Here is a 13,863-nt window from a genome sequence, read left to right on the forward strand (position 1 = left end):
AATAAAGAAAAATAAAATTAAAGTGTTGTCTTGAAAACCATCTAAAAAAATATTACCATTTGATTGGATTGAAGGGAGTAAAAGTTTATATATTGTTGATACTATTAACGGCTTAGAATGAGAGTTACGTATTTTCATGATCTTAGAAATTTAATTAAATTGGATGTTTGATGATGTCAATTTCCTAATTAGCCAAACTCGGAAAAATCAACAGTAGGTAAGTCTTTTGTGGTATTTACTTTTACCCGCCCAATGACATCCCTAAGTATATAGCAATGCACCATGTGTAGTTTTATATATCCGTCACAAGTCTGTAACGGGTCAAGTATTACTCATACGAATAAAAAGCCACGTTAGAGATTTTCATGGCAATACTCATCTTTTTGCGCTTGTTCTAATGCGTTCTATTCTAATACTACGTATTCCTTATTAGTTATGAGATGAGATCCTAAGATAAATTTTGAATAAATAAAAATGGTCGTGCCTCTGAGATATCACAACTCAAAGAATGAAAAACACACCATGCATATATAAACCCAATAAATTCTTGTACGTAGGGAAGATGATCCTATTATCAAGTTTTTGAATTTTCTCCTTTCTCTTCTCATTATTTTCGTATACTTGTGTGAGAACTACTTCAAAATAGTAATAAAAAATGTGTTTGGGAAGGTTTAGTTTTATTCAACTGTTGCGACACTCTACGTAACCATGGACTCTTAAAGTAAAACTAATTAGTTAAACAAAATAATGATCTTAACATTAAAAATAATAAACTGTTCACACTCCCTTTCTTGTCAAATTAAGATTGAACTTTAATGCCGATAGCATACATATATTAATACGGTGTCCACTGTCCAGAATAAGAGAAAAAGTAGCTTAGATTAGATATTCGAGGGTGTACACTGGGACAACCAACAAATATTTGGGATATGGTACTGTCGAGTCCTCCGCAGCGGGCTTATAGAATTAGGTGCATGAGACCGGCCCACAAACAAGTGAGGTTCCATCCTAAACCAATTGGTGATAGGAGGAGTAGCCCACTAACTTATAAGCTAGCCTCTTCACTGTTATTCTACCGATGTGGGACAATGCCCCTCACACACATATGGGAAGAGACCTCAACAGGTACTACATCCACCAATATGCCTTCTCTGTAATAAACAAAACATGCAACTACTTTATACATGTATACTTAAAATAAAATAAACAATAACGAAACTGATAATGCTTATAAAAGTAGATCGTAAGAAAAATCGGCTTACCGGCAGTAACATCGATATGATAATACATTAATACGTAGTATGAAAATACTAATCTTATTGTTGATGTTGCAATGATTCAATTCTGATGTTTAAATGGCCGACTTTCACTCTTCCCTGAAAAATCATAAAAAACACAAAATTAGATCTTATAATATACAATAATAGAAGTATAAAATTAACGTAATTCATTACAGCAAAAATTAGGGTTATGGGAAACATATATTCAAAGGTTTATAAGAACATTCAAAGGTCAATGGGAAAAAGTTAGGGTCATGCTCAATTACAGAAAGGGGGGAACCAATCAGACGTTTAGATGCACTTAAATTTTGTGTAAATTATCGAATTCGCGTTGTATTTATAGGCTAGGCTAACAAATATGTTAGGTATGTCTCTCATTGCTAGTCAAATACTCTACCTAATTGCTAATCAAATACTTTTCACTTAATAAAAAAAGATAGACTTTACCTAAATTAATACTATATGTTTACTATATTTAAATATAGTTGATAGTATTTCTAGGGTTCTAGTTGTATACTTATATTGGAATTGGTCTTCTCTTCCAGCATCCATATATTAAGATGATACTATAATGGTTGAATTTGATTATCTCTACCCTTACTATACGGTTGAATAATATAAAATATTTTAATAGAATTTGATTATCTCTACACGTACTATACGATTGGTTCAGAATCATTCACTAAAGCTGGACTCTCTGTAATCGCTCGAAAAAAGCTTCCTTTAATAATATAGATAGATATTGATTTTCTCAATCAATAATACGCAGACAAACATAGCGTGGTTGGCGGGCTATTGCTAAATAATTTCTTAGAAAGTATGACTAATAATTGCTGCAAAAGATTAGCACTGCGACACAGTAATAAACTCTTTTCAAAAAAATCAATCGATGATCTGAACGACGAGATGTTGCGCGAGATTTTATACAGGCTGCCTTGTTATGCAACTGCTGTAATTTGCAAAACCGTCTCAAAGCGTTGGTATTCTCTAATTTCTGACCCTTTATTCGCTGTTCATGGCTCCTTAATTAACCGTAAAATCAATCAATGCGAGCCGACTTGGATATTGTTGTTAACCATGAAAGCGCGAAATTATTGTTCTGAGAATACTCTAGTTTTGTTTACGCCATCAGCTTGTGAAAGGATTGTCCGGCCTCATATTTTATCCTTTCAGTACCTTCCTTCTTCGTCTAGACTCGTTGCGTCTTTCAGTGACTTGGCTTTGTTTTTTAGAGCAGGAAATTTTTACCTTTGTAATGCGATAACCAAGCAATGGACGAGTCTGCCCCCACAACGCCACAGACTGCCCTTTATATGGGCAGGCCTAGTGTGTGAAGAAGGGCACGGTATTAGGGTGGTCGTGGTTCGTTCTCCCGAGATGCAGGATCGTAGAGATCCCTTCGTAAATTTAAATTTAGATATTTACTTGTCGGAGATAAGTCAATGGAAAAACATAAATCTTAGAATCCCAACCCACAACAAACTTGATAGTCGAGTACGTTTCTCAGGGGTAGTGTGTAAGGGGATGGTCTGCCTTCGTAATCACTTTTATTTCGGTGCTTTCAATCCTTTCGATGTTACACCTAATTTCGATGGCACATTGACAGGAATGAAATTACCCTACATTGATGGAACGTTGGTAGAAAGCGGTGGGAAAATCGTAGCTGTAGATCATTATCTTTACATAAGGCCTAGTTCGGAAGGCAATGTGATCGTGAACACATCAGGATGGCATTCTTGGAAACTTGATCTAGAAATCGATAATCATGGACCGTTATCTCTTCGATGGGAGCTGGTATCGCGGCTTGGTGGTAGTATCAAAGTACACGAATCAGTAATAATGATGAATTACGATGAGCGTCACATGTTTAGGATGGTAGGTGTGCATCCAAGTAAAGAGAACTTGGTATGTTTGATAACGTGTGGTCCGAAAACTCCAAGTCAATTGGTTTTGTGTGATACCAGATCCAAAACCTTAGAGCCTTTGTCAACAACAATTCATCCTCGTTTGTTTTCTGCTTCTAACAAACTTGATATTCCGTGTTGGCCGACGCAAATACCAATCCCCTAAGGTGGTTTGTTAGCCTGCTAAAGCATCGAGGACAATTTAGCAGGCCGATAAGCTAAGTGCATTGGTTTAGTTCCACATATTCGTGTTTTTTTTTTTCAATTTCAATTTCAATTTTTAGCCACAAGGTTTGTACTTTCGATCATCGTCATGTCTCAACTTTCGACTAATCTTATACGCATCATGTATATCATAGTAAGCTTGTATTCTGAAGTACACAAATATCCTCCCGTTAGACCGTCAATAATTGGAAATAATTTGGTTGATTGGAGTGCCAAGTTATTGGCTTTCTACGGGTGAGTGTATTCGGGTCTCTTACCAGGCTGACCATAATAAAAACCATATAACAATTTTAATTACCAAAATAACAAAATTCAACATTAAACCAATTTATTTGTAATTGAACCGACTCAACCAGTTTTTTATAAGTTGAACCAGTGTGAACCAGTGAAACTGCTATGTCCATGACCAAAGGTAGGAACTTGTCGCGCACAATCTTTAGAAACTCGTGTCATTTGGGAAGAGACAAGCTGAACTGAACTAAATAGAGCCGAGCTGAACTGAAATGAGCTGTAATTAAAATTCTCTATATTATTTTTATACAATTACACATTGAATTCAATCTGATGAGTGCCGTTTTTAACTTATTGTCCTGGGAAATTGTCATCTATATGTAAGAATTATCATATTAATTCTCTATTATGTGGACCTAATTACTGACGTCAGTCACTCTAATAGATAATAGCTAAATATGATGTTTCGGGTTTTTAGTCGGAGTAATAGACTAAGTGGATTACGGTTAATGTTTACAGGCCATTAACATATTAGGCCCACTTATCTAATTATGCCCCTCCTGCCACCTATATAATAAAAGCTACACCTGTTTGTGGTTTTAACCTAATTCATATTCATTAAGAGAAACACACAAGAAGAGAATTAGAGAATAAGGAAGGCAGGAGAAGGCAAAAGATTGGAGTTTATCTTCTTGTTGATTTCAAGGAATCTCCTTATCAGATCTAATGACTACTCCACGTAAGTACTCATCTGTAATTATCACTGCAATCAAGATCCTCTAAATTTATGTTTACATGTGGTATCAAAGCAGGATTGTGATTGCAGTTATAGTTCTGATTAATGTTTCAATTATGTCTTTTGAATGAAATTAATGTTTAATTATGATGTTATTATTTTCATTCATGGTTGAGTGTTTACTCGTTTGATTATGATTGTTTCCGCTGCCCTAATTGAATTATTTCAATTCTTATGATGCCCTAATTGAATTATTTCAATTCTTATGATGTCCTAATCGAATTATTTCATTTCGTATGATGTTTGTATTTTATTGTTTATGGTTCTTTATCGCACATACACACTGTTCACCGACAGCACTATTCACGAACACTGTTCACGCAGAAAGTTACTGTTCATCAGTTTTGAGTGTCGTATTTTGATGTTATAATAATGTTTTTCGAGTGTAAACGGCGTTCTAAACCAGACTGCATAGCAGGGTTAGCGTTGTTAAGCCTAATTCTGACGTCTTCATTGAGTTTCAGGACGTTTTTGGTTAAAAATTATGTTTTTTTTTGTTTTATTCATAATAGTTCTCGATCGAGCTAATGTATCACTCGATCGAAGCTCTTAAGCATGAATAAGTTTCTTCTCACATTATAGTTTACGATACCTTATGTTTGATTATGTATGCTCGTGTGATATTTATGTTATTAAGTACATAAGTTAATATAATTATCATATTGTTGTTGTAAGTCTACATATTATTTGTGTAAATATATCATTTGATATCGAATGTAAGAGACTTTCGCATTATGACAAGTTGAAATTCACCACAGTGATTTCATCTCGTACGCGATCAAATCTCATAATGGAATCATATTGAACATTCACATTAGGTTGAGGTTCGCCACAGTGGACTCAAATTATGTAGTGAATTTCCGACTAAGCATCTAATGGGGTAAAGTAACTTGTATTAAGGTTTTACCCATAGGTAACCTGACATTAAAGTGAAACACTCATTAAGGAGAGTATACTCTATTATGTAATTAAGCATGTGTAGGTTGTCCACAGATACTATACTTGCCTGATAAATGTTTACGAGTTACTCATTTAAGTTTCAAGTCTTAGTCATAATTGCTATTGTGTGTTAAACTCAAAGCCTAATGTTTTGAGCATTGTTCATAATGCAGTACCGTTGCAAAGCTCTCTCAATAACTGTGTCCAAGCTGTTCCACAACTTGATGGTACTAATTACTGAGAATGGAAAGAGCATCTCGAGTTCTATTTAGGGATCCTTGAACTCGATCAAGTGCTTATGGGTCGGCTCGGTGAACCAAATTTTCCGATGCGAGTAAAGAAGTACTTGAAGAGTATAACTGGTGGAAGAAATCTAACAGTCTTTGCCTAAAGTTTTTGCGTCTTACCACTGCACCAAACATTAAGTCCTCCATTTCGAGACAGTGTAACACACTGCCCGGTAAGTACATGGAAATCATTAAGGAACGCTTTCGGACTGCGATAAAGCGGTAGTGGAAGGCTTATGTCCGAACTTACCACTTTGCTAAGTATAATGAGAGTGTAACCACCATGCGGCAGCATGTGTTACACATGATCTGGCGACTAAGTTGGGAAAACTGGGCATGAAAGTTGAGGATCCGTTCCTCGCCCAATTTATCATCAACTCTTTGCCTGATAAGTTTGATGCTTTCCATCTTCATTACAACAACATTAAGGAAATTTGGAGTGTTAATGAATTGACCAATAAACGGTTCGGGAAGCAAAGCAAGAATCAAACAGAAAGATGAGGTGATGCCTCAAGTAAAAATCTTGGCTTATCCAGGCACATCATGTGCATCATGTAAGCGGGAAATCTAAGGGTAAGTTTGGAAACAGAAAGGGCATGAAGTCCGGCCCTTCGATAAGCTGTCTGGATCGGCATAAAGAAGGATATTAAGAAGCAGGAAAGTTGTTTTTTCTGTAAGAAACCTGGGCACTTTCAGAATGACTGCATAAAGCGTAAGAATTGGTTCGAAAAGAAAGGTAAGCCTTTGGCTTTAGTATGTTTCGAATCAAATTATGTTGAAGTTCCTTCTAATACATGGTGGCTAGATTCAGGCTCTAATGTACATGTTTCGAATTCCTTGCAGGGATTCCTTACGACAAGAACCATAAATCCAAATGAGGCCTCCTTATACATGGGGAATAAAGATAAAGCCTCCGTAGAAGCCATTGGAAGGTTTAGCTTGGAATTAAGCACTGGATTTAAGTTGAAGTTGGAGGATACCCTTTATGTTCCCTCATTCGGACGCAATTTAATTTCAGTTTCTAAGTTAGACAATGATGGTTTTAAATTAAGTTTTTGACAAGGTTGTTTCAGTATGTTTCGAGACAATATTTTTGTTGGTTCTGGAATTTTGGAAAACGGATTGTATCGAATTTATTTAGATAAATTGTTTTCAGAATCTCTTTGTGTTTCTCATAATGTTTCACTGCATAATAATGTTAGTTCGAAACGTGGAAGGTCTAATGAAAGTTCCTCCTTCTTGTGGCATAAACGTTTGGCCCATATTTCAAGAGAAAGAATGAGCATATTGGTTAAAGACAAAATACTACCTTCTCTTGATTTTACGGATTTTGGGACGTGTGTGGAATGCATTAAGGGTAAGCAAACCAAACACACCAAGAAAGGGTCCACAAGAAGCACTGGTCTTTTAGAAATTATACATACAGACATATGTGGTCCATTTGATGTTCCCTCCATGAGCGGAGAGAAATATTTCATCACCTTTATTGATGATTATTCACGTTATTGTTATCTTTACCTTTTGCATGAAAAATCTCAATCAGTAAACGCTTTAGAGGTTTACATTAAGGAGGTGGAAAGGCAATTGGGAAATAAAGTGAAAATCGTAAGGTCAGATAGGGGTGGTGAATATTATGGCAAATATGATTAATCAGGACAACATCATGGTCCTTTTGCAAAACTCCTTGAAAGTTTGGGTATTGTCCCTCAGTACACAACTCCTGGTTCTCCATGGATGAATGGTGTTGCTAAGAGGCGTAATCGAACCCTATTAGAGGCTGTGAGGACAATGATGAGTAATACCAATCTACCAATGAAGCTGTGGATGCATGCCCTTATGACTGCTGTGTATGTTGGAAATCGGGTTCCCAGTAAAGCAGTTTCAAAGACACCATTTGAACTGTGGAAAGGATGGAAACCGAGTCTTCAACACTTACATGTATGGGGATGCCCAGCAGAGGCACGCATTTATAATCCACTTGAAAGGAAGCTTGATCTTAGAACCATTAGTGGTTTCTTTATCGGCTATCCAGAAAAGTCCAAAGGGTATAGGTTTTACTGTCCTACACACAAGACAAGAATTGTTGAAACCGGAAATGCCAAATTCCTTGAGAATGGCAAAGTTAGTGGGAGTGATCAGGTAAGGGATGTCGTCGTCAATGAGGTTAGGGTGGCAATTTCAGTTCCTTTGCCCCCAATTTCTATTGATGAAGTTCCACATAATGATAATGTTGACTCAGTCAATATTATGGAACCTAATGTTGATGATCCTCCACTCCCGAATGATAACATCGCCACTGAGGTTGTTGATACAGCACCTGAAATAACATTAAGAAGGTCCACAAGACCTAGAAGGCCAGCTATTTCAGATGACTATGAAGTATATCAATGTGAATTTGACATTAGTGTGGATAATGACCCGGTTACGTTTTCACAAGCTATGAATAGTGATGATTCCGATAAATGGATTAATGCCATGAAAGAAGAGATGGAGTCTATGGCTAAGAATGAGGTCTGGGAGTTGGTCAATTTACCAGTAGGTCATAGGGCTGTCGGCTGCAAGTGGGTCTTTAAGACCAAGCGCGACTCCTTAGGTAATATTGAACAACATAAAGCCAGACTGGTAGCTAAAGGCTTTAATCAGAAAGAAGGCATTGATTATACTGAAACCTTCTCTCCAGTTTCTAAGAAGGATTCTTTACAGATCATTTTAGCTTTAGTAGCTCATTTTGACTTAGAGCTACATCAAATGGATGTGAAAATGGCATTCTTTAATGGGAATTTGGAAGAAGAAGTCTATATGGCTCAGCCTGAAGGCTTCATTATTAATGACAAAGAGGACAAAGTCTGTGTATTAAAGAAGTCCATTTATGGGCTTAAGCAAGCTTCTCGGCAATGGTATATTAAGTTCCATAATACCATCACCTCCTTTGGGTTTCAAGAAAACACTGTTGATCAGTGTATATACCGGAAGATCAGTGGGAGTAAGTTTGCATTTTTGGTCTTATATGTCGATGATATACTCATCGCAAGCAGTGATTTGGGACTATTACATCAAACTAAAGATTTCCTATCAAGCAACTTTGAGATGAAAGATATGGATGAGGCGTCCTATGTGATCGGGGTGGAAATATCTTGAGACACATCACAAAGGACATTAGGGTTGTCTCAGAAAGCCTATATCATGAAGGTCTTAGAAAGATTTAACATGGTAAAATGTAATCCCAATGATGTTCCTATTCAGAAAGGGGATAAGTTCAGCTTAAGTATGTGTCCTAAGACTGAACTAGAACGAAATGCCATGAAAAACTTTTCTTATGCATCTCTAGTTGGAAGCTTAATGTATGCGCAGGTCTGTACAAGACCTGACATAAGTTTTGCAGTGGGTATGTTGGGTCGATATCAGTCCAATCCTGGAATGGGTCATTGGAGTGCGGCTAAGAAAGTTTTAAGGTACTTAAAGGGAACAAGGGACAAAATGCTCACTTATAGACATACTGATCAGCTTGAGGTTATTGGATATGCTGACTCAGATTTTGGAGGATGTGTAGACTCAAGGAAAAGCACTTTTGGTTATGTGTTTGCTTTAGCTGGGGGGCAATCTCCTGGAAGAGTGCTAAACAGACAATTATTGCCTCATCCACTATGGAAGCTGAATTTGTAGCGTGCTTTGAGGCTACTATTCAAGCTTTATGGTTGCGGAACTTTCTTTCAGGGATTAGCATTATGAATTCTGTTGCAAGACCGCTGAAAATTTACTGTGATAATGCCGCAGCTGTCTTCTTTTCGAAGAATGATAGGTATTCTAAAGGTATAAAACACATGGAAATGAAATACTTATCAGTTAAGGAGGAAGTTCGGAAAAACACTGTGTCAATTGAGCACATCATGGTTAGTGCCAATATAGCAGATCCTTTAACTAAGGGGTTACCTCCAAAGACATTTTTAAAGCATGCTACTGATATTGGTCTGGAGGATAATCATTAAGGCTTTTCGTTTGTGTTTGGATCATGCTAGTGTTTTGTAATGATGACACTTATGTTTTGATTAATCAACTTATGTTTTCTTATGATGATGGTTTCCGAACGATTTTATGTATCGTATTATTGTTATTGTATACATTATTATTGCACGATTAACAGAATCAGTCCTTTTCCTCAAGGACATTATCGGGGATTATGTTTGCTCCTTGTACAGACTGATTATTCTAAATGATTGGTCCGTAGTACATGGAAGGACCACTTCTCTTGTATAGTAGTGTTTCCGCCATGACTCAACCAGTTGTTCGGAATGATCAGGGTAATTAAGATAAACCCATTATGTATTCATTTAGTTTTCTGCGCGACTTATGACTCTGTTTGCACGTGACATTATGTTTAGGTCAGTAATATGGTCCAAGTGGGAGAATGTAAGAATTATCATATTAATTCTCTATTATGTGGACCTAATTCGACGTCGATCACTCTAATAGATAATAGCTAAATATGATGTTTCGGGTTTTTAGTCGGAGTAATAGACTAAGTGGATTACGGTTAATGTTTACAGGCCATTAACATATTAGGCCCACTTATCTAATTATGCCCCTCCTGCCACCTATATAATAAAAGCTACACCTGTTTGTGGTTTTAACCTAATTCATATTCATTAAGAGAAACACACAATAAGAGAATTAGAGAATAAGGAAGGCAGGAGAAGGCAAAAGATTGGAGTTTATCTTCTTGTTGATTTCAAGGAATCTCCTTATCAGATCTAATGACTACTCTACGTAAGTACTCATCTGTAATTATCACTGCAATCAAGATCCTCTAAATTTATGTTTACACTATATGTTTCTTATCCAAATACTGAGGGATAGGTATCGGCCATGGGAGATCGAGTTTTTTAGAAGAGAAAATTTGATGACGACGAATGCTTGTTAATGGCATTAAGATCTTAGATCGAGTATTGCACAAAACCAACTGTTGTTCATCTTTTGCTAACCTTGTTATTAAATACTCCGTATACCAAGTAGTCTTTATTTGGATGCACTTTGAGCACTCTATAGGTGCGTTCGCCAGTACTACATTATGTTACTATTGATCCCATCACTTTGATTTTATCATAGAGTATCGACAATGGTTCCCAAACTTTGAGGTTGTTCATCCTTCTCAAAATTTATATCAAGCTTCCAGAAAATCCGTCTTCCTAGGCTCTCAGCCGAAGAATTTTCATTAGAGTTGAACAATAGCCGAAAATCATTTATGAGTAACAATTTTCCGTAACTTTCTTGTAACCTCCCCCCAAATCTCGGTATTGGCAGTCCGATAGATCTCAAAATACTACAAAAAATCGTAACATCAAAAGGATTGAAGGCACCGAAATAATTAGAAAGGCGAATGCAAACCCTCTCTTGGCAAACTACGCCTGTCATATATAGTTGGTCACATCCATTGTGGTAAGGTCCTCCGGCGGGGAATTCAACATCTATGTTTTTCCATTCACCTGTCTCCGATAGATAAATATGCGTATTGATATTTCTAAAAGGTTCTCCATTAGCAAATTTAATGGGTACCCGAGGAATCACAATTACTCTAAAACCACGCCCCTCTTGACACGCGAAACCAATCCATGGATACGATTTTTGATGGACTGTCCATGGTGATTGTGGAAGAGCAATCCATTGCTTGGTTAGAGGATTGCAAATGATGAACACACCTACTTGAGTCGAACGGTTGAAACTCAAGCACAAAACAAAATCTTTGAATGTAGAAACAACTTTGAAGGGATTATTAAGGAAGAAAGTTTTGGGATTCAATATAAGATGTAACCAAAGGCTCAACGGTTAATAACAATATCCATGGTATTTCTTTGATTTCGCGGTGCACTGAAAATCCTTCAGCCATGAATAAAGGGTTAGAGATTATCGAACACCAACGGTTTGAAACGGTTTTGCACAGAATCGCACTGCGATAACAAGGTACTGATAGAGAATTAAGACTAGGTCGTTAAATGCTAGAATTAACCTACCAAATTAACAATTTATAAGCCAAACTATACTCTACACTACTACAGATACAGGCTATAACAACGGTTAAAAACCGTTGTTATATAAAAAAGCGGACGTTGTTAAAGCGTCTGTTGTAAAAGGTTATAACAACGGTTGGTTTTCTTAAGGCAATCGTTGTTAAAAATATTAACAACGGTTTTAAGTATAAAAACCCGTTGTGGAAAGTGTGACTCAATTTTGGGGGGAAAGTTATAACAACGGTTGTAATATACAAAACCGTTGTTATAACTAAAGACAACGTTTTTTTTAATAAATAACCGTTGTTGTTTGTTCTTAAAAAATTAAATTAAATATTACTAGATGCATGCATAATTACGGCCCATTATAATTCCGATGCATGCATTATTACTGCCATCACTGTGCATATGAACGGACAATATGGAATGAGAAGGGTTAGTAATAAGATTTGAAGCAGCATTGAGAGATATGATGATAATTATGGCACAACTTCCTAACATATATATTAATTAAAAAACAACTCAACCCACACATTGCTTAGTATAAATACATTGCATTATCTCAACTAACATTTCCATTATCTCAATATATACATCTCTAAACCCTAACTGCTAAAACAAACTCCAAATAAATTAACCCTCCTTAATCTTTCAAAACAAACTCCAAACTCCAACAAAATGAATGATATCATCCTTAAGACTCTTACTATGATCGAGAACAACAACAGTTTCATCCGCCGGTTGCTCCATATTGAGGAAAGTTTCAGGAGCTACCTTGCGGATGCTCGATCCGTACTGAAGGACGCCAAAGAAGATGGCTTGACGGAGCAAAGAGCGATTGCGGCTATATGACGATATAGCAACTGCTGAACGGAACCTCCAAATAGCCAAGGAGGAGAGGACGGATATGATAGAGGAGAATAAGATCCTCTATGAAAATATGAGAATTGCATTTTTATTAATGTAATTTTTTTTTAATTTATGTATTTATAAATATATATATATATATTAATTATGTTTATCTTGCTTCTTCATCTTGCTTCTTCTTTGTTTTACTAGCTAATTATGCGAACAATACTTAAACAAATAACATAATGGTCGATAAAAACACATACATGCAAATGAAATAATTAGAAAAAGGAAATAATGACGATGAAACTAACAGTGACGGCGAGATTTACCTGATAATTACAGAACGTAAGAGACGATGAAATCAACAGTGACGGCGAGAAGATAAACCGACGATGAGAAAGAGAGAAAAAGACGATGAGAAAGTGTGTGTTTTGTGTTTGTGTTTGTCAGCTGTGTTTGTGTATTAAGGTTTATGTTTTGTGGCTGCAGCAGACTTGTGTTTGTGTGGTTTATAGTATGGAAGGTATTGACAACGGTTATTAAACAACAACCGTTGTCAAATAAGTTTTAACAACGGTTGTAAATCAACAACCGTTGTCAAATAAGTTTTAACAACGGGTTCCAAAATCAACCGTTGTGATTACTTTTCACTAACTTTGCGTCAATTTTGCGCCATATTATTAACAACGGTTGTGCATGTGTAACCCGTTGTTAACACTAATAACAACGGTTTTTATAACCATACCCGTTGTAATTCATTTTAGTAAAATTCGCGCCATACATTCTACAACGTCTATTGTGATTTTCGTGAATACTCGTTGTTAATGAGGCGTTGTAGTTGCCTGGATTTGTAGTAGTGCTAGATTACTCTAATGGATAAAGCAATATAGTGCAAGTAAGGGTCGATCCCAAGAGAAGGACTTTTAAGCTAAAGACTTGAATTGTAAACTATTGACTACTAATTAGGACTCTATGGACTAATCAAGACACTAACCACAATCAAGACCTACTAATTATGTTTATCAACAAACAATGATTATGAACAATGGTTAACATGTAGTATGACATAAATGGAGAAAGTTTGGTTTTGAAGTAGCATAAGGAAAATTAAAAATGTAATTTTTATCATAGAAGCAAAACAACTAACACTAGATATGCAACAATCAAATATGGGAAAGACTTGGTGTAATTCTCTCTTAGTAATCCAACAATGACAAAGTTTGACTCTTTTCTCTCTATTGTTATCTATCCAATACTATCATCTCAAGAAATTGACACACACAATTAAACCATATATGTGAGTCCTTCAATTCCAACCACAACTCATTAAACCATGAATGAAAACTA

General features: G+C 36.2%; 1 long non-coding RNA gene across 1 annotated transcript; it reads right to left on the reverse strand.

Moving 5' to 3' along the window:
• Positions 1-632: 632 nt before the first annotated feature.
• On the reverse strand, positions 633-1,607 carry LOC141628762 (uncharacterized). The gene is made up of 3 exons (XR_012537188.1): positions 1,547-1,607; positions 1,263-1,376; positions 633-1,151 (listed from the first exon to the last, which is right to left on the reverse strand). It is a non-coding gene; the product is annotated as an uncharacterized LOC141628762 (long non-coding RNA).
• Between the last annotated feature and the right edge of the window lie 12,256 nt (positions 1,608-13,863).

Source organism: Silene latifolia, chromosome 2 (genome assembly GCF_048544455.1).
Source record: "Silene latifolia isolate original U9 population chromosome 2, ASM4854445v1, whole genome shotgun sequence".
Classification (NCBI taxonomy): domain Eukaryota; kingdom Viridiplantae; phylum Streptophyta; class Magnoliopsida; order Caryophyllales; family Caryophyllaceae; genus Silene; species Silene latifolia.